At 37.0% G+C, this 23579-nt stretch overlaps 1 pseudogene; it reads right to left on the reverse strand.

The window, feature by feature from the left end:
- LOC120157298 overlaps window positions 1-23579 on the reverse strand; it is a 77384-nt pseudogene that overhangs the window by 34334 nt on the left and 19471 nt on the right.

Genomic DNA, 23579 nt, shown 5'->3' on the forward strand with positions numbered 1-23579 from the left:
TTTATCTAGTGTATGCCTAGAAGAAATTCTGAAGAGCCTTTGGAACCAATAGAACCTGAGATTAAAAGACTCTTTAGAAGAAGAAGACGTACTCAAAGAAATGTGTATCAGATTGGAAACCAAGGCATTGGTCAGGATGACGGAAATCATAATGTCGCGGCATTAGACAATGTTTCTCCTGCTGTTAGGCCGCGAGTTATTCGCGATCACTTAAATTCGATGCTGAATGATCTGAATCATGGGATTGTGGCACCTGAAATTCAAGCTGCACATTTCGAGTTGAAACCAATCATGTTCAACATGTTGAATTTTATTAGGAAGTTTGGGGGTATGCCAACTGAAGATGCCAGGCAGAACATTCGTAATTTTCTGGAAGTTTGTGATTCTTTTCGCCAAGAAGGAGTGCATGAGGATTTTCTGAAATTAAAGCTTTTTCCGTATTCATTGTGTGACCAAGCAAGGGCTTGGTTAAGTAGTGTACCAGCCGGTTTTATAGAATCATGGGCCGATCTTTGTAAGAGTTTCTTATTGAGGTACAATCCACCAAACATGAATATGTAGCTAAGGAATGAAATATCATCTTTTCGCCAGGGCGACCATGTATGAGTGTTGGGATCGTTACAAGAGTTTTCTTCGAAAGTTTTCAAATCATGGTTTTCATGATTGGACTCAAGTAGTCATGTTCTATAATGGAGTCAATGCACCCACGAGGATGTTACTAGATGCCTCGCCAAATGGGACATTGCTGGATAAATCACCTACTGAGGCGTTTGCTATCATGGACAGAATTGCTAATAATAATTATCAGTTTCCTTTCTCAAGGCTTGGGAGTGGAAGGAGAACACCTGGAGCATTTGAGTTAGATACCAAGGATTCGGTGTCCGCTCAACTCTCAGCCATCACTAATATGTTGAAGAACTTACAACGTTCCACTGATGTGAAGGAAGTGAAAGCAACTAGCTTGGCATGTCTGTTATGCCAAGGCAATCATCACGAGAGCGAATGCCCAACCAACCATGAGTCAATCAACTTTGTAGGTAATTACAATCGAGGCAGCAACAATCCTTATTCTAACACTTATAATGTTGGATGGCGTCAGCATCCCAATTTTTCATGGGGAAATCAAGGAGCCCACAATGTTAATCAACCTACTCGGCAGCAGAATCACAATGAGCCTCAAGGTTACCAAAATGCTATGACATGGCATAATGCCAACAAAGGAGCTTCATCTTCAGCAAGCATGAGTTCATTGGAAGTTACAATTCAAGAGTTCATATCCACTACGAAGACAGTGCTGCAAGACCATTCTACTTCAATTAAGAATCAAGGAGCTTTATTTCATAGCCAAGGCGCCTTACTTCAAAGCCATAGCTCGTCTCAGAGAGCTTTGGAAGGTCAAGTTGGTCAGATTGCTATGGCATTGTAAGAGCATCAGCAAGGACGTTTTCCAAGTGATACTGAAGTTATTAGAGCACCTGGAAAAGAGCACTGCAATGTGTTAACTCTTAGGAGTGGAATACAAATCAATCGACAAGTCAATGATAGTGGGCCACAACATGATGATTCTAATCCCACTACTGAAGTTGAATTACATGATGATAGAGTTACTGAGAAGGACAAGGAGGAGGATTATGCTAAGATACCAGATTCTGATGCCAAGGCAAAAGCAAATTCTATTCCTGCAGCTAAAGAAGCTAGACCTCCTCCACCCTTCCCGCAAAGATTGAAGAAGCATAATGATGAAGTTCAGTTCAAGAAGTTCGTGGACATTCTTGATCAGCTCCATATCAATATACCTCTCTTGGAAGCTGTTGAACAGATACCGATGTATGCCAAATTTCTAAAGGAAATCTGTACCAAGAAAAGGAAAGTAGAGACTGTTGCCACGACAACAGAATTTTGTTCTTCATTGAGTAAGTTGCCGCCAAAGAGAAATGATCCGGGCAGCTTCATTATTCATTGTTCAATTGGAGCTAATTTCATTGGAAAGGCACTGTGTGATCTGGGTTCAAGTGTCAACTTAATGCCGAAATCGATATTCTTGAAGCTTGGCATAGGAGATGCAAGACCCACCTCAGTTATTTTACAACTTGCCGACATATCCCATGTGAAACCTGAAGGGAGAGTCGAGGATGTCATACTAAGGGTGGATAAGTTTGTGTTTCCAGTCGACTTCTTAATTCTGGACTACGAAGTTGATGCCAAGGCACCAATCATTCTGGGAAGACCTTTCCTAGCCACTGGACGTATCTTGATAGACTGTGAAAAAGGTGAACTCACCATGAGAGTGGCTGATCAGTGTGTGACTGTCAATGTTTTTCGAACGCTCAAATATGTTGATGACACTGAAGAATACCAAGGCATTTCTGAACTGAACTCAGTGATTGGAAAAGAGACTGAACATCTTTTCCAGAACAATTTCATTCAGCTAGCATAAAATGAATATTGGGTGGATGATGAAAGCTTAGTGGAGTCCAACAACTTTCCAATTTTTGAGGAAGAATCTAGCTTACTACAAGTTAGATCAGGTATGAATTTTGAACCTCTAAATTTTGATGAATTTATTCCTCCTAAGCCTTCATTAATGCATCCACCCACTCTAGAGCTTAAGACTTCGCCAGGGCATCTAAAGTATGTTTACTTAGGTAGAGATGAGACTTTACCGGTGATTATTTCCGCTAACCTTACTGCTAATCAAGAGCAAAGTTTGTTAAGTGTGTTGATGCAGCATAAAAAGTAATTGGTTGGACTATGGCCGATTTGAAAGGCATCAGTCCAACGATCTGCATGCACAAGATTCTACTTGAAGATTGCCACGGCAATTCAATATAACCACAAAAAAGACTCAACCCTGTTATAAAGCAAGTGGTGATGAAAGAAATTCTGAAATGGCTTGATGCTGGAGTGATCTACCCTATCTCAAATAGCTCATGGGTGAGCCCTGTCCAATGTGTTCCGAAGAAAGGAGGCACGACGATGGTTACTAATGAGGATAATGAGCTATTACCCACTCGCACTGTGACCAGATGGAGGATATGCATGGACTATCGAAAACTCAATAAAGCTACAAAAAAGGACCATTTTCCTCTACCTTTCATCGACCAAATGTTGGATCGATTAGTCGGCAAAGCATTCTATTAATTTTTGGATGGGTACTCGGGGTACAATCAAATTGCCATCGCACCAGAGGACCAAGATAAGACTACATTTACTTGTCCATATGGCACTTTTACCTTTAGGAGGCTACCTTTTAGACTCTGTAATGCCCCGACAACATTTCAGCACTTTATGCAAGCCATATTTTCAGACATGGTTGAGGATTTTCTGGAGATTTTCATGGACGACTTTTCTGTTTGTTGGGACGATTTTGAACGATGCCTCGGCAATTTAGCAAAAGTTCTCAAGAGATGCGAGGAGGCTGAGTTGGTCTTAAATTAGGAAAAATGTCACTTCATGGTGACTGAAGGCATTGTATTATGCCATAAAATTTCTCACAAGGGTATTGAGGTTGATATGGCAAAGATTGAAGTAATTGAAAAGTTGCCACCACCAACTTCGGTCAAGGGCATAAGAAGTTTTCTTGGACATGCTGGATTCTATAGAAGGTTTATTAAAGACTTCTCCAAGATTTCTAAGACCTTGTGCACATTGCTTCAACAAAACCAACCCTTTGTGTTTGACGAATTATCCCTCGGTGCATTTACTGAGCTAAAACGACAACTGATCTCGGCACCCATTGTAGTCCCTCCCGATTGGACATCACCATTTGAGCTGATGTGTGATGCAAGCGATTATGTCGTATGAGCAGTTCTGGGGCAACGCCGAGGTAAAATGTTTCATGTTATTTATTACTCTAGCCGCACTTTAAATGAAGTACAATTGAACTACACTGCCACTGAGAAAGAATTACTTGCCGTGGTATTTGCTTTTGATAAATTTAGACCTTACCTAATAGGTAATAAAGTTATTGTTCACACTGATCATTCGGCTATAAAATACTTAGTGAACAAAAAGGATGCCAAGCCTAGACTTATTAGGTGGATCTTACTTTTGCAAGAATTTGACTTAGAGGTGGTAGATAGAAAAGGAACTGAAAATCAAGTTGAAAATCACTTATCTAGGCTAGAGAACAATTCTGAATGCCATGACATTGTAGATATCCAACAGGAATTTCCTGATGAGAAAATTTTATATGTCACGGTAATCCCGTGGTACGCTGACCTTGTTAATTTTCTTGTTAGTGGAATTGTGCCTTTTGATTTGAATAGTCAGGCTAAAAAGAAGTTCAATCATGATAGAAGGCACTATTTTTGGGATGAGCCATATATGTTCAAGCATTGTGCCGATCAGCTCATTAGACGATGTGTACCTGAAGAGGAGCAAAGTGATATTTTGTACCATTGTCATTCGTCCCCAACATGAGGCCATTTTGGTGGAGCAAGGACTGCTGCTAAGGTCCTGCAATCAGGCTTTTACTGGCCAACTCTGTTTAAAGATGCCCAAGCATTTTACAAAGGATGTGATCGATGCCAACGGACTGGAATCATCTCCATACGACATGAAATGCCGCTGCAAAATATTTTGGAGATAGAACTGTTTGATGTGTGGGGCATTGATTTCATGGGACCATTCCCGTCTTCTGAAGGAAAATTATATATCTTACTTGTTGTGGATTATGTGTCAAAATGGGTGGAAGCAATAGCAACATCAAGGAATGACTCCAAAACCGTACTCAAGTTTTTGCACAAGTATATTTTCACTCAGTTTGGAGTACCTCGTGCTATCATTAGTGATGAGGGAACCCACTTTGATAGCAAGTTGATTGCCAAGGAATTGAAGAGATATGGAGTTCGACATAAGATTGCCACGGTATATCATCCGCAGACAAATGGCCAAGCAGAGATATCTAATCGAGAGATCAAGCAGATTTTAGAGAAAGTGGTGAACCCAAGGCGTAAGGATTGGTCGTCAAAGTTGGATGAAGCACTTTGGGCGTACAGAATTGTATTCAAGACTCCTTTGGGGACGTCACCCTTTAAGTTGGTGTATGGTAAAGCTTGTCATCTCCCAGTTGAGCTTGAACACAAAGCTTATTGGGCCATCAAGCGATTGAATTTCGATACTCAACTAGCTGGGAAGCATAGATTACTTGAACTTAATGAAATGGAAGAGTTTAGAGCACAAGCATATGAGAATGCTCGGATATACAAGAAGAAAACCAAGAAGTGGCATGACCAAAAACTGATGCAACGTCATTTTCATGAGGGGCAACAAGTCTTGCTTTACAACTCCATACTCAAACTCTTTCCTGGGAAACTCAAATCTCGATGGTCAGGACCATTTGAGGTGCATTATGTCTATCCCCATAGAGCTGTTGACATCAAGAGAATAGAGAATGGGACGATCTTTAAGGTCAATGGACAGCGTCTGAAAGCCTACAATGGAGTTCCACAACCATACAACAAGGACGTGTTACGTTTGCACGATACTGAAGCGTGCCTAGAGGAGAACCAAAATTCGATGCCACGGCATTGAATTTGTGTCTGTGCATAAATAAAAATTTAAAATTTAAGTTTTACTTTATTTTTATTTTTATTTCATTTTGTAATTAATTTTTTATATGATTTGTAGGGACCACAGTGCTGCAAACCGTGCAAGGAGCGATTACCAAAGGGAGGAAAGGACAATGCATTAATTGGAGAGATATTCTTTTGATTTGTTTCTTTTTATTTAATTTAATTTCTGACATTTCTTTTTCTCTTTCCACAGACTTGTCCTATCACCATCATTACCTTTTTGGCTGTTTTTTTTTCCTTCCCCATACACGCATAACCCCCTCCACCCACTCAATACTCTCTTAACTGTCCTATCACACCTTTTCCCTCTTAATTTTTTAACTTTTTCTTTTCTCTTTCTTTATTAATTTTTCTCTTTCATTTTAACTTTTATTTTTTCTCTTTCTTTTACTCATCTTCTTCCCTTATTCTCTCCATAGCCAAAATACATCCAAGTTTTTAAAGCTTTCAAAAGTTTCTTCCTTTATCATTTTTCTTGCTTCATACACACACGAAAATGGTGCGTTCAAGACCGACTCCAACCGATACTATTGCTTGGCAACAGTTTGAAGATGACGAGGCCAGGGCTCGATTCCAAAACTTCAAGAACCGAAAACTCTTTTTTGAGTTAGGATTTATTTTTATCGAGGAAACCGATGGTGGTTTTGGACCCGATGTTATGGACATCGTGACACCGCTCAAGTGGAAGAAATTTGCATGTCATCTTGGTTCGGTAAATGCCTCGGTGGTTAAGGAGTTCTACGAGAATATTTCTAAGCCCAAACAACACTCTATCTTCGTCCGAGGTAAGCAGATCTGTTTTACACCCAATGCGATTAACCGGTATTTTCATTTACAGGATGTAGTAGACGGGCATGCCACGTTCGAAGAGGAGGCTGATAGAACCATATACGATGGGGTCTTGGAGGACCTTTGTTTCAAAAACACTGAGTGGAATGGGCGTCAAACGAGTCGATACTAGGTCAACCGAGAATGTCTTCAGCCACGCGCCAAGTTATGGAATCACTTCCTTAAGCATAAACTCATGCCCACTTCCCATAACACTACGGTATCATTTTCACGCTTACTGCTTTTACATTCGATAATGGTGTCCCGTCCTATTGATGTTGGGCGTATTATTGTTCAGCAAGTTCGTGACTGCTTAAGTAAAAAGGCAAGTGCTTTAGTATTTCCTAACTTAATTACTGCCTTATGTCGTAAGAAAAAGGTTGAGGAAAATGTTTTTTATGAAATTTTACCTGGATTATCGGGCATTACTAGAGCCAGACTCCCACTGCTATTAGGACTTGAAAATCCTAAATCTAAAGAATCTGCTCATGAGAAATCTGCAGGTACTACACAATCAAATGACGAGGCAAGGCTAATTGCTCTCGAGGAAGTTGTGATGCAGACTCAGACACACCTGCATGCTTTACACGGTGATATCCGTAACTTCTTTGGATACGTGAAGTATAGAGATGCTTTGGTCGAATCAATGTTTCAAGAAATTATTCACTACGGTCAACGGAATTTCCCTAGCTTCCTAGACGAAATTATGTCGGCATTTAATGCCGAGGCATCTCCAGAGCCCGAACAAGATGCAGTCGATCCTCCCGCTGATGATCTGATTCCTGCTCCGCACCGTTCTGAAACTCCTGAATATCTGCCCACTGTCCCTGTCGAAGAAACACCCAGCCCTGTCCCAGCACCCAATCCTTCTCCTGCACCACGTAGTGGTTGACGTACCAAGACCACGGCTGGACGCATTGCGCGTCATTACTCCACTTCTTCCGAGTCCAGCCCAGCACCAATATGCAAGCGCACCAAGCAAGGAGCTGCTAGCACCTCCAAGGCACCACCACCACACAAACATTGAGGTACCTCCTTTGCATTCATTATAATTTAGTTCCATTTCATTGCATGGCATTTAGTTTATATTTAGTTTAGTATAAGCATTGAGGACAATGCTTCCCTTAAGTTTGGGGGAGGTATTGTTTTTGGTAGGTCATATGCATGATAGCATTAACGTAGTATTATTCCATGGCATCAGTAAATGGTATGATAGTTAGATAGAATGTTTTTAGGATACCCGATGATGATGATTTTTGTTAGGCTAGATTCTGAATGTAAATGACTATTGAGAATGATAGAACTCACTCTAGGGCTTGATGCTTTGTGAAAATGTTACACGATTTGTATGCTTTTTATACTTAGAAAATTTAGAAAAAATTTTATGAAAGAACTCTAGTTAGTTTTGGCATTGAAATATAGTTTTGTGCTTAAAAGAAAAAATCAAAAACAACTCCCTTGGAAATGAAACTATGAATAAATGCTTAGGCATAGCTGTAGAGGGACACTCCTCTTTTCCGTGGCATTGCCTGGAACTTTCTTTAATAAATGGCAGCCTTGTGCATATGAGTGAATGGAAGTAGTCACGGGATGACTCTACTTAACTAGCTCGGGGGTGGAAGGTATGCTCCATTTCATCTAGAGTGTGGGAGAGTAGGTGTGATGAGCTGACTCCCTTCATAACAACAAGTAATTAAAAAAAAGAGAGTAAAAATGTGCTTAATGAATAAGTAAATGCCTTGGCAAAAACTAGAGGACTAGATTAGAAATTGTCTAAGTTTGCTAAGTATAGATTGGATACAATCACGCACACACACTACCACAAAGGATCTTGACCTAGGGAAAAGTACTTGAATTCTTGATAAGTCTAGCATGTTGAAGCCTATTTTTTTTCTGAGGGTTGAAATTCAATTTTATCCTACTATCTTACAGTCGAACATTGCCATGATATTTTACTTATGTAACTGTTATCCATTGCTTGAGGACAAGCAACAGCTTAAGTTTGGGGGTGTGATAACTTCCTAAAAAGGCTACTTTTAAAGCCTTTTTCACTTAAGTTATTGTTTGTTTAAAATCTCATTTTAGGCATTTTAGGATTATGTAGTTGCATATAGTTGCATTTGTGGTGGTAGTGTTATTTTATTTCTTAATGGTGCTGCTTGAGGGAAAGGTGCAGTTTGTTTGTGGTGTGCAGGGAATAGAAAGAAAAAGGATTCTTTGGGAAGCAAAGACGCGGCATCATACGTTGCTAAAGCAGAATAAAATGCCTCGGCATTTCTGGCACAGAAAAAGACAAAAAAGATATTTCTGCACAAAGACAGCTGGCACTAGACAGCTGTCTCTGCACGTAAAGGACTGCTATAACCGCCTTTCAGAGCCGCCAGAGGACCACTGCCACTTGGAGGATAAGATTCACGCTCAACATGTGATTCTAGGGGTATGAGGGGTATTTTGCACCCAACAATATCATCATTACCCCTAGATATTTTTTTTATTATATATGACACCTCATGGGAGAGAGGAAGAGAGGATTGACGCACACGCATACTGTAGCAAAAATCAGATTTTTATTTTCTTTTTTCGTTCTTCTTCCTTGGGATATTACTCCATTGATAAAGCTCCAAGGAGTGGCAAGCTAGGCGCCGAAAGGAGCTAGCGAGCTAGGTGGTTCACGGTGACTGAGAGGAGACCTCCGGTGGCGCATCGAAGGCTTCTTCTCAACTTCCCTTTTTGATGTTATTTTATATTTATTTGTGGGTTGTTGGAACAAATATTTTCATGACTTTGTGTTTGGATATTTTGAACCCCACCATGAACTAACTTATTTGGTGGTGGTTGATTTAATGGTTGTTTGAACTTTATTTTTAATGGTGTATTTAAGTTTATTTTGGTTCTTTATTTGCTTTGCTTATGAATGTTTCACCATATAGGCTTGTAAGAGGCATGGAAATGTCCATTTCTTAGATGAAGGTTAGGTATTCGGAAGAATCCTAGACTAAAAACAGTTGTAAGTATTCGGAAGAAACGCAAGATAAGATCCTCATAAGTAATGAGTTATAGTATTTTCAAGGGACTTTGAACCGACCTAGGAATATTATAACTTAATCCCTTAGATCTCGGAAGAGACTAGGATAGGATTTCAACGACTAAAAAAGGTGTCTTTATCAATAGGGTAGGCTGGCCAACATCGTTGAGTAAGAGCAGATGCCTTGGCATACTATTCTGTTAGGTTTTTTTGAACACTTTAGGAAAGCTCTGTCGAGTATGTAAAGACCAGGTAGCTTAAATATACTTGAGAAATAAGTTTAGCATCCTTAGATCAATCCCTACCACTCATTCCATTGGCTTTTTATTTACTGTTTTTACCATTTTTCATTGCCTTAACATTTCACCATACTCAACATTAAACATCCATCATTGCCATTGCATTTCCATTTGCTACACCATCAGAAAATGACTCCATATCCACCAGCATACACATTTACATTGCTGTGACATTTGTATATATCAAGACTAACTATACTTAGATAGAATAGTGCATTGCTTTGGTTAGACTTTTGTAATTTCACCCAATCCCCTGTGGAGACGATACTCACTCATCATTATATTACTTGAGTGATTGTGTATACTTGCACATTATTTGTGTATAATTTATAGTACTCACAACACGCGAAAAATAACTCCGTAAAAATACTCAATTTCTAGTATTTTCACTTAAGTTATTGCTCATCTAAACAAAATATGCACAGTATTTTAGTTACATTTAGTTGCATTTAGGTTATAATTGCTTGTGGTGGATAAGGTTTGCTTCGGCAAGATTTATTTGGTTTAACTGATGCTGCTAAGGAGAAAGGGTTGTGTGGATTGTGTATGTGCAGGAAATTTACAGAGGAAGAACATTTCAGTCGCGACAGCGTAATTTGTAAGGGGCCAATGGAATAGAGAAGTTAAAGAACGTGAGGAGCAAACTTATCTCGCCAAGGCAAGGTTTATCTGGAAAGTCTAAAGAGGATATGACGAAATTGCCTATGTCACAAGCCAGTTGGATGACTTCCTTCATGTGCAAGCAAGCCCTCAAAATTCTAACAGCTGCCAGCCGCCTTTCCTTTTTAGTCTGGACAAAATAATAACGGTTATTTAAGAAATCTCCACTCATGCGAAACCCTAAGAGATTCCCTTCTATAAATATCCAACCGTAGTCGTCAAAGAGGAGGTAAGGAAGTTAGAGAGCTTTACTGAAAGTGTGAGCGAGCAACTGTATTGCTTCCCCATCGTTTACCAACCGACCTTTCTTGATGTCCTCCATAGCCAGACTGTAGCAGAGCGGTGATCAGGTCTCGAGAGAGGCTGATCACCATGGCAGGCGCAGTGCTGATCAAAATTGTTACGACAGAGCCCCCGGTTTTTGGGAGTCGTGTTCTTCCTTTGTTCTTAATTTCTTTACGTAATAGGGGTTGTATTAAATGATGATACTTGGATGAATTTTTTATAGCAACATGACTGTCTTACTTGGTGTTAATCTTTGTTTTTCCTAGACAATTATTTTCTTCTTTATGAATGATGAATTACGATTTTTCTCATGACTGTTTTGTTCATTGTGTGAATATTTTACTTTGACACTGTAAGAGCATCGAGAGATTGTCTAGGGTCTTGGTAAAACATGTCTTGGCAATGTAAGAGCGTCGAGAGATTGTCTTTTGTCTAGATAGTGATCCTTAGATTTGAGAGAATTAAGATAGATCTACGTGAATAATGGAATGGATCCGAGATGGTGATATTCTAACTTGTCTACCTTAGAGATAAGGAGCTGGTTTCAATCGACTAAAATGGATTGACACTTAAGTAGGATAGACAATGGCTATAGTTTACGTTGAGAGGTAGTGCTACAACAACAGTCTGACAAACCAAGGGTTGTAGTTAACGCTGAGTAGTATTTCCATAGCAACTGTCTAAGAATACTTAGTAATCTTGTCAGGCAGCTTAAGCATGTCATAATAATCTATTCTGGACTTCGAATAATTGTTTGACAACACAAAAGATTAATACAAGTGCTCAGTGGTAGGTCTGAATATGCGAGGTTGATTGAATTATATTTGAACCAACGTTTGTCTTTGTTTTATTTTATTTCGATAGTTTACGAATTTATTTGTCTCGACAAAACTTTTCTGAAATAATATGTTATATCATTTTCTTGTTTTATTAGTAATAGCTCTCTAGTTTGGCAATATAGTAGGAATTAGTTTGTGAAAACTAGTTCTGGTTGTGGTAAAGCTTAAAAAAATTTCAACCAATCCCTGAGGAGATGATAACTCACTTACCCTATATTACTTGACTCGATTGTGTATACTTGCACAGAATATCTTGCCTTAGCATATACATTTACAAGTGATCAATATGCAAGAATACATGATGCATGAAATGTTCGAGGCATTGATCCAAAAACGAGTATATTATTACAAATAATCTTTATTGGGGAAAAAGTATTATTTCGTAAGAGACAAAAAACCACTAAGTCTTCTAGACCCTGAATAGCTTCTGACAGACTGACTCATCTTTTGCCTTCTTCTGTCACCGGTTGAATACCCTGCCCAACTGCTCTGGCTTCTCTGCCTAAACTATGCAAGTGACGAGCTATTTTCTCCAAAAACTCTTGAATGACTGCATCTTCGTCTTTTACTCTCTGCTGAGTTTGTTCCCTAACCGAAACACCATTGGAGCTCTCTATCGACAGGAACTATCCGAAGTTTATCTTCTTGTTTCTTAAATTCCTCAACAATGGCCTCCAGTTTTAGCTATCGCTTTGTCATCTTGTTCTTGTTGTCTTTGAAGGGACTCTCTATGTCAGTGACCTTTTTCTCCTCTTGCCCCTGCAACCTTTGCCAACCCGTTTTTGAAAAGATGTGCTTGATTATGGGCACCATGCAAATTGTCCTCCTTTTCTTTCTGTGTCTTTTCTGACCATAGCCGGACCTCTGCGTTTTTCACCTCTTGTATTACAACTCCTTTGTCCATTAATGCAAATTATTTAGGTGTTGTACGAACACGTTTTAGTGGATCAACACCTCTTTTAAATGATGAAAATGAAAGAGAACAAAAATGAAAAGAGTTAGTGAGGTAAGGATAATAATGAAAATAAAAGTCCTACCCCACCTGATATCTACTCCACATCCTTATTATTCCTACCCAGACATGATCCATATCCCGTAAGTTGATTTTGAACAAGTCCTGACCGCATAGATTCCTAGTTCACATGCTTTGAACATAAAATGAAGCAAGAAATAATCTTAAAATAGCCTAGGGTTTGAAGTGAGGTTTTGGGGTAGGCTCTAATTCCCTGTAGTCTCCTGGTTTAGGTTTTAAAAAGGGTACCCGAGTTCTCCTTGTTGGTGACCCTTGGGCTTGCCAGACCCTTAGTCCTAAACCCATTACAAGCTTATGTGGATTAAGTTAAACTCGAGAGGATACATTCCCTTATGCTCGCACGGTTAATAAATTCCCACGAATACATAAGGTATATGAATCTCGAAGGTTACTTGCTAGGCCTATACGAAGAACAAATTCTCACGAAGGTGTCACTTTCGCCCCCACTTAAAAGGGTTCAGAGCTCGGGTATAGAGCCTTAGATGGAAAACATAAAGATCTAAAATCATTGGAAAAAAACTCAGTACAACTATTTATTTGAAAGATAATCAAAGATAAATAATTAGAATCGAATAAATAAATTAAAACTTAAATTTGTTATTTTCGCTTAAAAGACAACCAAAAATTAATTATGGCCTGACTCACTTACCTGTCCCCAGCAGAGTCGCCAAGCTGTCGCAACCGTCTTTCGGTTGGGCCCGGAATTGGGCTTCAACTTGAAATAATGGGTTAGAGTTGCCACTAATCGTTTTAAAAAATATTTAGGTAGATCGGACACTATCTTACCTTATCTGCGTTTTACCAGAAATGTGTCGGGTTCGGGAGTTGGTTACAGTCAAGGAAGGATTAGCACCCTTGCACTGCCCTTTCGATATCAATTAATTTGTCGGATGCCTTAATTTGCAAAAATTAAAATTAAAAAATTCAACTCGAATTGATTACCTTTGATCGATTGAAATTACCCCTAAACGGTCAAAAAAAAGGTTAGAATTGAAAATAAATATTAAATAAATCGAAGAGATGGGAAAAAATAAATATATTGAGAAAATAACAAAAAAATGTTAAAAGAAAAAAATGAAAATGAAGAAAAATGTTCAGTTTCAAAAAACAATAAAGAGAGTGCAAAATATAAACTATATATATATATATAACAATATTAAAAGAAATAAGGAAAAATATTAAAATTAAATATATATACATATATATACATATATATATATATATAATAAATAAATAAAACAAAAGGTTTAAGGATTAAAATACAAAAATAAAAAACTTAAAGTCCCAAAACAGTTAATTATAGAAACTTAAAGGACCAGGATAGAGATTCTAAACAAACCAAAACCCAAATATCAAATATTAAATAATACAGGGACAATAAATGAAAATAACCCATAAATTAAAAAAATAAGGACTAAAATAAAATAAAAGTAGAACATACAGGACCACACATTATTTAAATCAAATACGAAATGGTGACTAAAATGAAACACTTACAAATTTCATAACCAAATTCAAACATTAAAGCAAATAAATAAACAACTGAAATAATGGCTAAAAGAAAAAAATTACAAACATTGAAACTAAAGTCAAATATTAATAATAATAACAAAATATGCATGAACAGGACTAAAATAAAATTAATGAAACGTAAGTGCTCGAAATAAGAGAAAATAAAATTCATTAAATAGCTTTACATTTAAATTACAAAGTATGAGGGATCAAAAATGTAATTAACCCATGCGCTAAAAATATGCAGAAGGTCCCTCTCAGAACGACGTTGTATTGCACAGGGTATTTAAGTCCAAAAACCTGGTTTTTCCAATTAAATCTCTCATTTTTTCATTTGAGCAATAGGAAGGGGAGAGAGAAAGACTTGAAAACTCTCTCAACATTCCCTCATCAGGGAAGGAATCGATAGGCGCTGTCAGCGTCAGCCATGGCACCGCGACGACGCACGGCAGCCGGAGTAAAACCAAACCCCCCAAAGCTTCTTCTCACCTTCCCCAACCCGAAACTCAACTTAGTTTCACCTAAAAATCACCCTAGATTCGTAGATCTAGCGCATTACCTTTCGACGATTCAGAGACCGGTAACTCTTCGGCTTCTCAACGTTCCTCCGACTATGGTATAAAGCGATTTGTCTCTCCCTTCTCTCCTATTTATTTTCCTTTGTTTTATTTCAAATCTTTTTTTTTATTTTTTTCTTTTCGAAACTCCCTTTTTTTCTAATGATTTTTCACTCATCCGAATCTCTCTATTTTCGTATGATTTCCCCGTCATATCTTTTTTGTATTTTCGAGTTTGCATGCTTTATTTATAGTCCAAAAGAGTCCTATTTTTAGAGAATTTGACTCCGACTGAACTTTTTTATTATTGTTTATTGTTGGTTTGACGGTTCCAAAAACCACGTTTGTTGTGTCGAGAATCACGGTCGTGGGTTGTTGTTGTGGCGAGGAGTCTTCGGATGAGGGGGGATGTGGTTGGAACGAGTATGTGGCGCTGAGGAGACTGACTTGCTAGGGTTTTGGAAACCTTAACCTTCAGGGCCGATTCGGGTTACAGCTCGTGTCTGGTTCGGATTGCATCTTCGGTTCGCTCCAGCGGGTCCTGGGTTGCCTGCGTGTAACGGGTCCAATGTTGGGCTATGACTGGGTTTGTAAAACGTTGTTTGGGCCTGAATATGTAAAAACCAAATAAATGGAAATATATATAATTATATAATATAATTTGTAATATCATATAACATAATAATATTAATTGAAACGGACGAAATTAGGTGTCTTCAAATATCATAACACAAACAAAATTTTGACAAAAATACTAAGGATGCCAACGATTGGACTAGAATTTTTAAATAAAGAAAAATAAGCGGATTTAAATTTTACCTTTCTAAGTACAGAGACAAAATCTCAAAGTTTTCCAAAATACAAGTAATGACATATTTTGACCACCACTTAGAAACCTTAATTGAATCAATTATGTTTAAACATCAAACCTGTGAGCATAAAAGAATGTATTGCTGCAAGGCCAAGCTGTTAAAAAGAGGATCCACTTTTGCATGCCCTTTGCTAGAATTATGACCGATATCGTCCGCATTATCTCGGGACGAAGTGTCATGTTGATCTGCCAAATATAAATTATTAAAAAACCTATATTAAAATGCAGATCTCATGAATTACAAGGAATTCAAGAAAAAGAGAAGCACTCCTCCTTTCTCGGAATGACAGTCATCTTGATATAAATCCTTGTTCAAACCTTCTTCTGTAGCATCTGATGATGCTGTAGTTTGCGGGCTTTCTGGATCACTATCTTCTCCATCTCCCAATGGTATTGATCTTTCTCCTTTAGTAGAATTTAATCTTTTTATTAATGTAAATATTCCTCCCTGGTCAATTCCCTCGGTTATATTTATTTCAACTCGTTCGAAACCCGAATGAGATCTAATAAAAATAGAATGTCACCTGCCAGGAGGAGTAGCAACCATCAACCAGTTTTTTAGTTCTGCCCTGAAATCCACCCTCTACTCCTTGTTGGAAAACCACCCAATCCTACACAAGAAAATGCTATCATAGTTTGTTTGAAGAAAGATAATAAACTTAAGGAAATGCAGTGACATGGTCTTACAATTAAGCTAGACAAATCCAGACGATCGACCTCGTTGATTAGAATCATTGTAGCCAACCCACAAAAGGTGTACATCACAAACAAATTAACAGAACTTTAGGAGGCTTTCTCATACTGGAGCCCGGCAATTACAAACTAATATGGTATCCATGAAGAAGAAAACAAAGAATCCAATTTCAAGGAAAGGCATGAAATTTATAATTTAAGAGAACAGGTGAGAAGAGAGCATAACATAACCCCCATGAGCTTCAGAACCAGGTTCCCCAGAAATGCCAACTTCATAAGTCTGGCAACTTCAAAAGGATGAGAAAAAAAAACCATTTCAGTCAAATGGATGAGACAATAAGAATCGAGACACACAGCTCACGTAAATATTAAGAATATGCATTCAAACAAAGGCCAATGCATTGTATGATATTATTTAATATATATGCTGAAGATCAAGTCCAGCGACACCATTGAAGCAGAGTGATAACAGTGTACTAATAGGGACACTAAGGGTTTCGTTTTCTTTTTGGTAATTGAGGTTGTGAGGGATGGACCCTGGTCACTTAAACAAAGTGCCCAACACTCTACAAACATAATAAAAACGCATCAAGGCTCTGGTCTCTCTTTGCATTCTTAAAGATTTTAAGACCACAACTCAGTGATTATTTCCTCACCGAAGATGTAGGAATTATAGAGATATGATTTGTTATGATTTAATATCATTCCTTTAATTAAGGGATTTTGTACATATATTTATACAATCCCTTATTTTAAGGGATTACATCCTAGGATTAGTATTTTTTTCTTTCTTAAGTGTTTCCTACTTTAGAGAGATAATTTGTATATAAATATGTAATCTGTCATATTGAAAATAATATGGAAATACAGAGAATTACTCTGATTTATACATGGTATCAGATTAGGTTACGGTTTCTTTCCAACCTAGACGATGTCCACAACTTCTTCTCCTACTCCGGAGATCACTTCGAATCCAGAAAATTTTTCTGGTTCTGCTGCTCAATCAGAAGGTAATATGGTCATGAAAGAACCAGAAGGTAAACATCATGCTATAGTTTTTTTCTCCTCCCAGTCGACCCCTAATTGGATCCTCGATTCTGGTGCTACGGATCATATGATTGGTAATAAGAATTTGTTTTGCAATTTTTTTCCAAATTTTGGTAAAGCTGTCAAAACGGTTGATGGTTCCTTGTGCAAAATAGAAGGACATGGCACTGTTATTCTCAATGACCAGATTGTACTTAAAAATGTCCTCTTCGTACCAAATCTGGTTTGCAATCTCGTTTCCGTTAGTAAACTTTCCACTGACTTGCACTGCTCTGCAATTTTTTAATGATATTGATTGTACTTTGCAGGCACTAAACTCGAAGAAGATGATTGGTAAGGCTAGCTTGCAGAATGGTCTATATATTCTTCATGCCTCTACTAAAACCGAAATCTCGAAATCTTTCACCACTTTAGAAAAAGTTGATAATGTTATGTTATGGCATTATCGTTTAGGTCATCCTAGTTTCCACTATCTTGCAAAAGTTTTTCCTGCTCTATTCATTCATAAAAGGACAAATTCTTTTTCTTGCAAAGTTTGCTCTCTTGCCAAACATACTAAATCAACTTATTCTCCTTCTACATATAAGCCTTCTCACCATTTTGCTTTGATCCACAGTGATATTTAGGGCCCTTCTCGGGTGAAGAATGCTGATAATTATAAGTGGTTTATCACTTTCATTGATGATCACAGTAGGATAACTTGGACTTATTTGCTAAAAGATAAATCTGAAATTGTTGGTGTTTTTACCCAATTTTATAACATGGTTCTCACTCAATTTGGGTCTAAAATTCAGCTCTTTAAATCTAATAATGGCAGTGAATTTTTTGCTAAGTCTTTGGGTGCGTTTTTCAGGGAAAAAGGCATAGTTCAGATTAGTTCTTGTGTTGACACCCCACAACAAAACGGCATTGCCGAAAGAAAAACTAGACACCTCCTTGAAGTTACCCGTTCTCTTCTATTTACCACTAATGTTCCAAAATATTTATGGGGGAAAACCTTATTAACTGCCACATATTTAATCAATCGAATGCCTAGTAAGGTTTTACAATTTCAAACACCTCAATCTATATTTTTGCAATTTTTCCTCATTTTAAACATATCTCCTCCATTCTTCCACTTAAAATATTGGTTGTACTATTTCATCCAAAACATTTCTCCTAATAAGTCCAAGTTAGATTCTAAATCACTAAAGTGTGTACTGGTTGGGTATTCTTCACTTAAGAAGGGTTATAAATGCTATCATCCTCCTTCAAAAAAAAAATTTACCACTATGGATATAACATTTTATGAGCAGGATCCCTATTTCACTCAGCCTGAAATTCAGGGGGAGACATGGAAGGATTTTTAGCCACATCAGGTATCTCCTCCTACTCTTCATTCTCAACCTTCAGAATTGCCACCGATTTTGTCTTTACCTACAAATTTGTCACCTGTAACTACTCCCATTGATTCATATGTAGTACCTATCACTACTTCACCCACACCTACTTTAAACACCCTTCCTGAAAACACACCTACTCCCATTCAAAATCTTCCACAAACATCACCAATCAAACAACTTCGTGTCTATATAAGGAAAAGCAAACATATTCCTGAGGTTGTTTTGCAATATGATGCTTGCCTAGAATTGGATTTGGGTTCAATTGTCAAAAAAGAAGAAGAAATCAGTAAGTCCACTTCCCCTACTCTAGATGACTTCCCTATTGCTATTAGAAAAGGGGTTAGACAGTGCACCAAGCATCCTATTCAAAAATTTGTTGGTTATAATTCATTGATGTCGTCTTTTCAAGCATTTACAACAAACTTGGATAAAGAACAGGTTCCCACAAGCATAGCTGAAGCTCTAAAGGATTCAAAATGGAGAAGGGTTGTTGAAGAGGAAATTTGTGCACTAGAGAAAAATGCTACTTGGACAGTTACGGACCTTCCTCAAGGAAAAAAAGTTGTTGGTTGTAAATGGATCTTTGTTGTAAAGTATAACTCTAATGGTAGTATTCAACGATACAAAGCTAGACTAGTGGCCAGAGGCGTTACGCAAACATATGGGATAGATTTCACTTAAACTTTTGCACCTGTGGCGAAGCTGAATATTGTTTGAGTACTCCTAAGTTTGGTTGTATATTAAGATTGAAAATTACACCAACTTGATGTAAAAAAAACGTTTTTCTTAATGACAAGCTAGAAGAAAAAGTCTATATGAAGTTGCCACCTGTCTTAAAGTCTGTTGAAGAAAGTAACAAGGTGTGCAAGCTCAACAAGTCTCTATACAGATTAAAAAAATCACCTAGAGCTTGGTTCGAGAGGTTCACTAAAGTCATTATAAAAAATGGCTACAAGCAGTCCCTCGCCGATCATACTCTTTTGATCAAGGTAACTTCTACAAATAAGAAAACTATCCTTATTGTGTACGTGGACGACATAATTCTTACAAGAGATGATGAAAAAGAGATTTACAATTTGAAGAAGTTGTTAAATGAGGAATTCGAAATCAAGGACTTGGGAAAGCTAAGGTATTTCCTAGGAATGGAGGTGGCAAGGTCAAAAGGACTTGTAATCAACCAAAAAAAAATATGTACTTGATTTAATCAAAGAAACTGGTTTTCTTGGTTGTAAGCCGATTGATACACCAATGGAGGCAAGCTTGAAATTTAGCAAAGAAGATGAGTCCTTAGTAGAAAAAGAGAAATTTCAAAGATTAGTTGGAAAACTAATTTATTTATCCTTGACAAGGTCAGATATAGTCTTTCCTATAAATGTGATAAGTCAACACATGACTAATCCTACTGAAGAGCATATGGCAGCAGCAAATAGAATTGTCAAGTACTTGAAGAAAACTCCAGGACACGGCTTAATGTTTAAGAAGACACAAGACAGAACTGTTAAAATTACATACTCTAGTTGGGCCGGAGACCTTACTGAAAGGAGATCCACTAGTGGCTACTGCACATTTGTTTGGGGTAACCTTACAACTTGGAGAAGTAAGAAACAATATGTCGTTTCAAGAAGTAGTGCTAAAGCTGAATTCAGAGCACTAGTATTGGGAATATGCGAAGGAATTTGGCTACTTAAACTACTGAAAGAACTGGGCACTAATCAAGAGGATTACTTTGAAGTCTTGTGTGATAATCAATCTGCTATTCAAATTGCCAAGAACCCAGTTCAACATAATCAGACAAAGCATATTGAGATTGATAGGCATTTTATAGCTGATCAAGTTAACAAAAAGACAGTCACACTTTCATACATTCCTTCAGAAGAACAAGTTGCAGACATTCTTACTAAGGCTTTGCCAAAGCCTGTTTTCAATAAATTCATATTCAAGCTGGGATTATACAATGCATATTCTCCAACTTGAGGGGGAGTGTAGGAATTATAGAGATGTGATTTGTTATGATTTGATATCATTCCTTTAATTAAGAGATTTTGTACATATATTTATACAATCCCTTATTTTAAGGGATCACATCCTAGGATTAATATTTTTCCTTTCTCAAGTGTTTCCTATTTTAGAGAGATAATTTGTATATAAATATGTAATATGTCCTATTGAAAATAATATGAAAATACAGAGAATTACTCTGATTTCTACATAAGATGAGGGTTTAACAATTTTTTATGCACGCCACACCCAATAAATGCTCTTTCTAGCCGCAAGAAAACATAGAAAACAGACATGGATAACAATTAAACTTAAAGCAAATTAGGTGCCTTAAATAACTACCTCAAAGCAAAGTGAAAGCCAGATACTGATGTAATTTCCAACATTTTGAACAAGTTCATCATCCAAAATATTCAGCAGACTTGCAACCTGGTCAAGAAAAGATGGCTGGCTTATCTCAAAGACAGAATAACCTTGAAAACAGTGGCATATAACTTATAAACAGAAAGAAACTGATAATATGTATGCCCAAAGGAAACAAGAGATCTACGATAAATAGTGGATTTTTCCAAACAGAACAGTGATAATATTAACTTTTCAGCATCACTGCACACTTACTGAGATGGCTGTATAACATGGCCAAACATCAATTTCTCCACCATCGTGCATTCTACAAAAGAAATGGTCAAGAATGCTTAAAAGAATATTTCCTCATAGCTAGAACTTGATGTCATATACTTAAATGTAAGCAGATTCAACTATAAAGAACATTTATCTCCAAATACAAAGTCATTCTTAGCAAAGCAACTTCAAAGAAAAAAGTAAATTACAAGAAATCTGTTAGAAGGTGGCTTCTAACTTGAAAAAAGATGTAGAAATGTGTCAAACTGAATACCCCACTTGCATCTTTCATTTGCCGCATAAAAGAGTATAGTTTTCTCTGAAGGAAATTGCAAATTTCTGTCAAATAACTTTCAATAAAAACTTCAATTTCAATTGTTGAATAGACAACCTATTAATGGATGACAATGCTTTGTCACCACCCAAAGTAACAAGTGAATTGACTGATGCGTATGTTGTTGCAAGATGAGGCATCTGGAAAAATAAATCAAAATATTGATCAGTTTTCTCATATACAATTATAATCGGTACAGATTCAAAGGCAGTATGAGGAAACCCACACAAAATAAAATAGAATGTTTCATATAAATAATAATCAATCAAACATAGGCCACCACCATTTATTACTGTTAACATACAGGAAGATGGTAGGTTAGAGTTTAAAAATGATAATATCCAAAAATTACTTGCCTGTCCGGGTCCCCCACCATAACCACCAATAGGATCCTTTCAGAAATAAGAACAAATATGCAAAGGAGTGTCAGATAACCATTCGAAGAAAATGAAAAAAAAATCGAAATTGAATGCTGATGGCAGTCAAGCACCAAAGCTAGCTGGCTATGTTTTACTCAGACTCAGGTGTGTGTTGGATAATCTCATACGGGTATTGCCTAGACGGATAAGATCAAGTTGCTTTTGGAGGACCCCTATAGGTCATATTCTCCTACGCATGCGTCAGACTTGAACGTCGGATATGGGTACTTTAACAAATGAAGAGTTGTAGCCACATACCTAGCTGTGCCCACTGGGGCTCGAGCACAAAGATCTAAGCTTGTAAATCATGGAGTAGAGCACAAGCGCATGGGCAAATCAATCAACCAAGAAAAGTACTATGTGGTAACATATCGAAATAGAAATAAATCAACTAAACCATAAAGCAGAATAAATGCAATCATTTACAATACACTCTTGCAATACTAGCTTTAATCTTCCAACTAATAACGACTCCCAATTCATTGAGATCAGTCATGTGAATCATAGTGAATATCAGTGCCGTGTTTAAGACCATATTCTACTGACTCAGTAACATCAATCATTCTTACAACCAAAATTTTTTTTCAAAAAAATTGCTAAAGTGATGGTTATTTTATCCTAATCTAATATATTTTGATTTAATTTAATTTGATCATGTCGATTTTTTATTCTAAAATTTGGGGTTTAATTAAAGTTAGATAAAAAATTTAAGAAAAAGTTAAATTTAAATTTAAAATAAAAAATTCGACATGACTTGATAGTTGATATAGTATAAACTAAATATGTGATTATTTTAATAATATTTCTTTTTTAATTTGTCGATATATATGATTAATTTCAATCCCAATTTAAACCAAATACGTTTTTGTTGATCATGTAATAAATTTTTACACAAATAATTTAATGTATATTTTCCTCCTATTATCTATATTATTTTGTTTCTTTTAAATATAAAAAATATACTTATACTAGTATAAGTGTATATTTATTTTTAGAGAAAATAACTTCAGTGACCGAAAATGTCTTATAATATACGATTTTAACCAACTTTTTTTGGATTTACGAAAATGACCAACAAATTCGCAACGCGATCTCGAATTCGCAACGCGAACTCCAATTTCGCAACTCAGTTCCAAATTCGCAACATGAATATGTAAATCGCATTGCGATTTTACGAATTCGAGTTGCGATTTTCAAATTCGCAAAGCGAATATGTAAATCGCAACGCGAATCTGTAAATCGCAACAAAGAAGTCAAATTCGCAAAGCGATTTCCAAATGCGCAACGTGATTTACAAATTCGCGTTGCAATTTACAAATTCGCAAAACTGAATTTCAAATTCGCAACTCGATTTCTGAATTTGCAACTCGGTTTTCGAATTCGCAACACGAATTTTAATTTCGCAACAGGTTTTATTTTCGCAACACAAATGTTTTGGGTATATAACTACGCAGCAGTAGCAACTCATAACCTAAATCGCTAAATCGCAACTCATTCCATCTCCATCTATCACTCTCTCCAGCGACATCCGTTCATATATCCAACGACATCCTTCCCCATCTCTAATTTTTTTTTTACATAATTTTATTTCTATATAATT

Source organism: Hibiscus syriacus, unplaced genomic scaffold (assembly GCF_006381635.1).
Source record: "Hibiscus syriacus cultivar Baekdansim isolate YM2019G1 unplaced genomic scaffold, ASM638163v2 tig00111239_pilon, whole genome shotgun sequence".
Lineage (NCBI taxonomy): Eukaryota > Viridiplantae > Streptophyta > Magnoliopsida > Malvales > Malvaceae > Hibiscus > Hibiscus syriacus.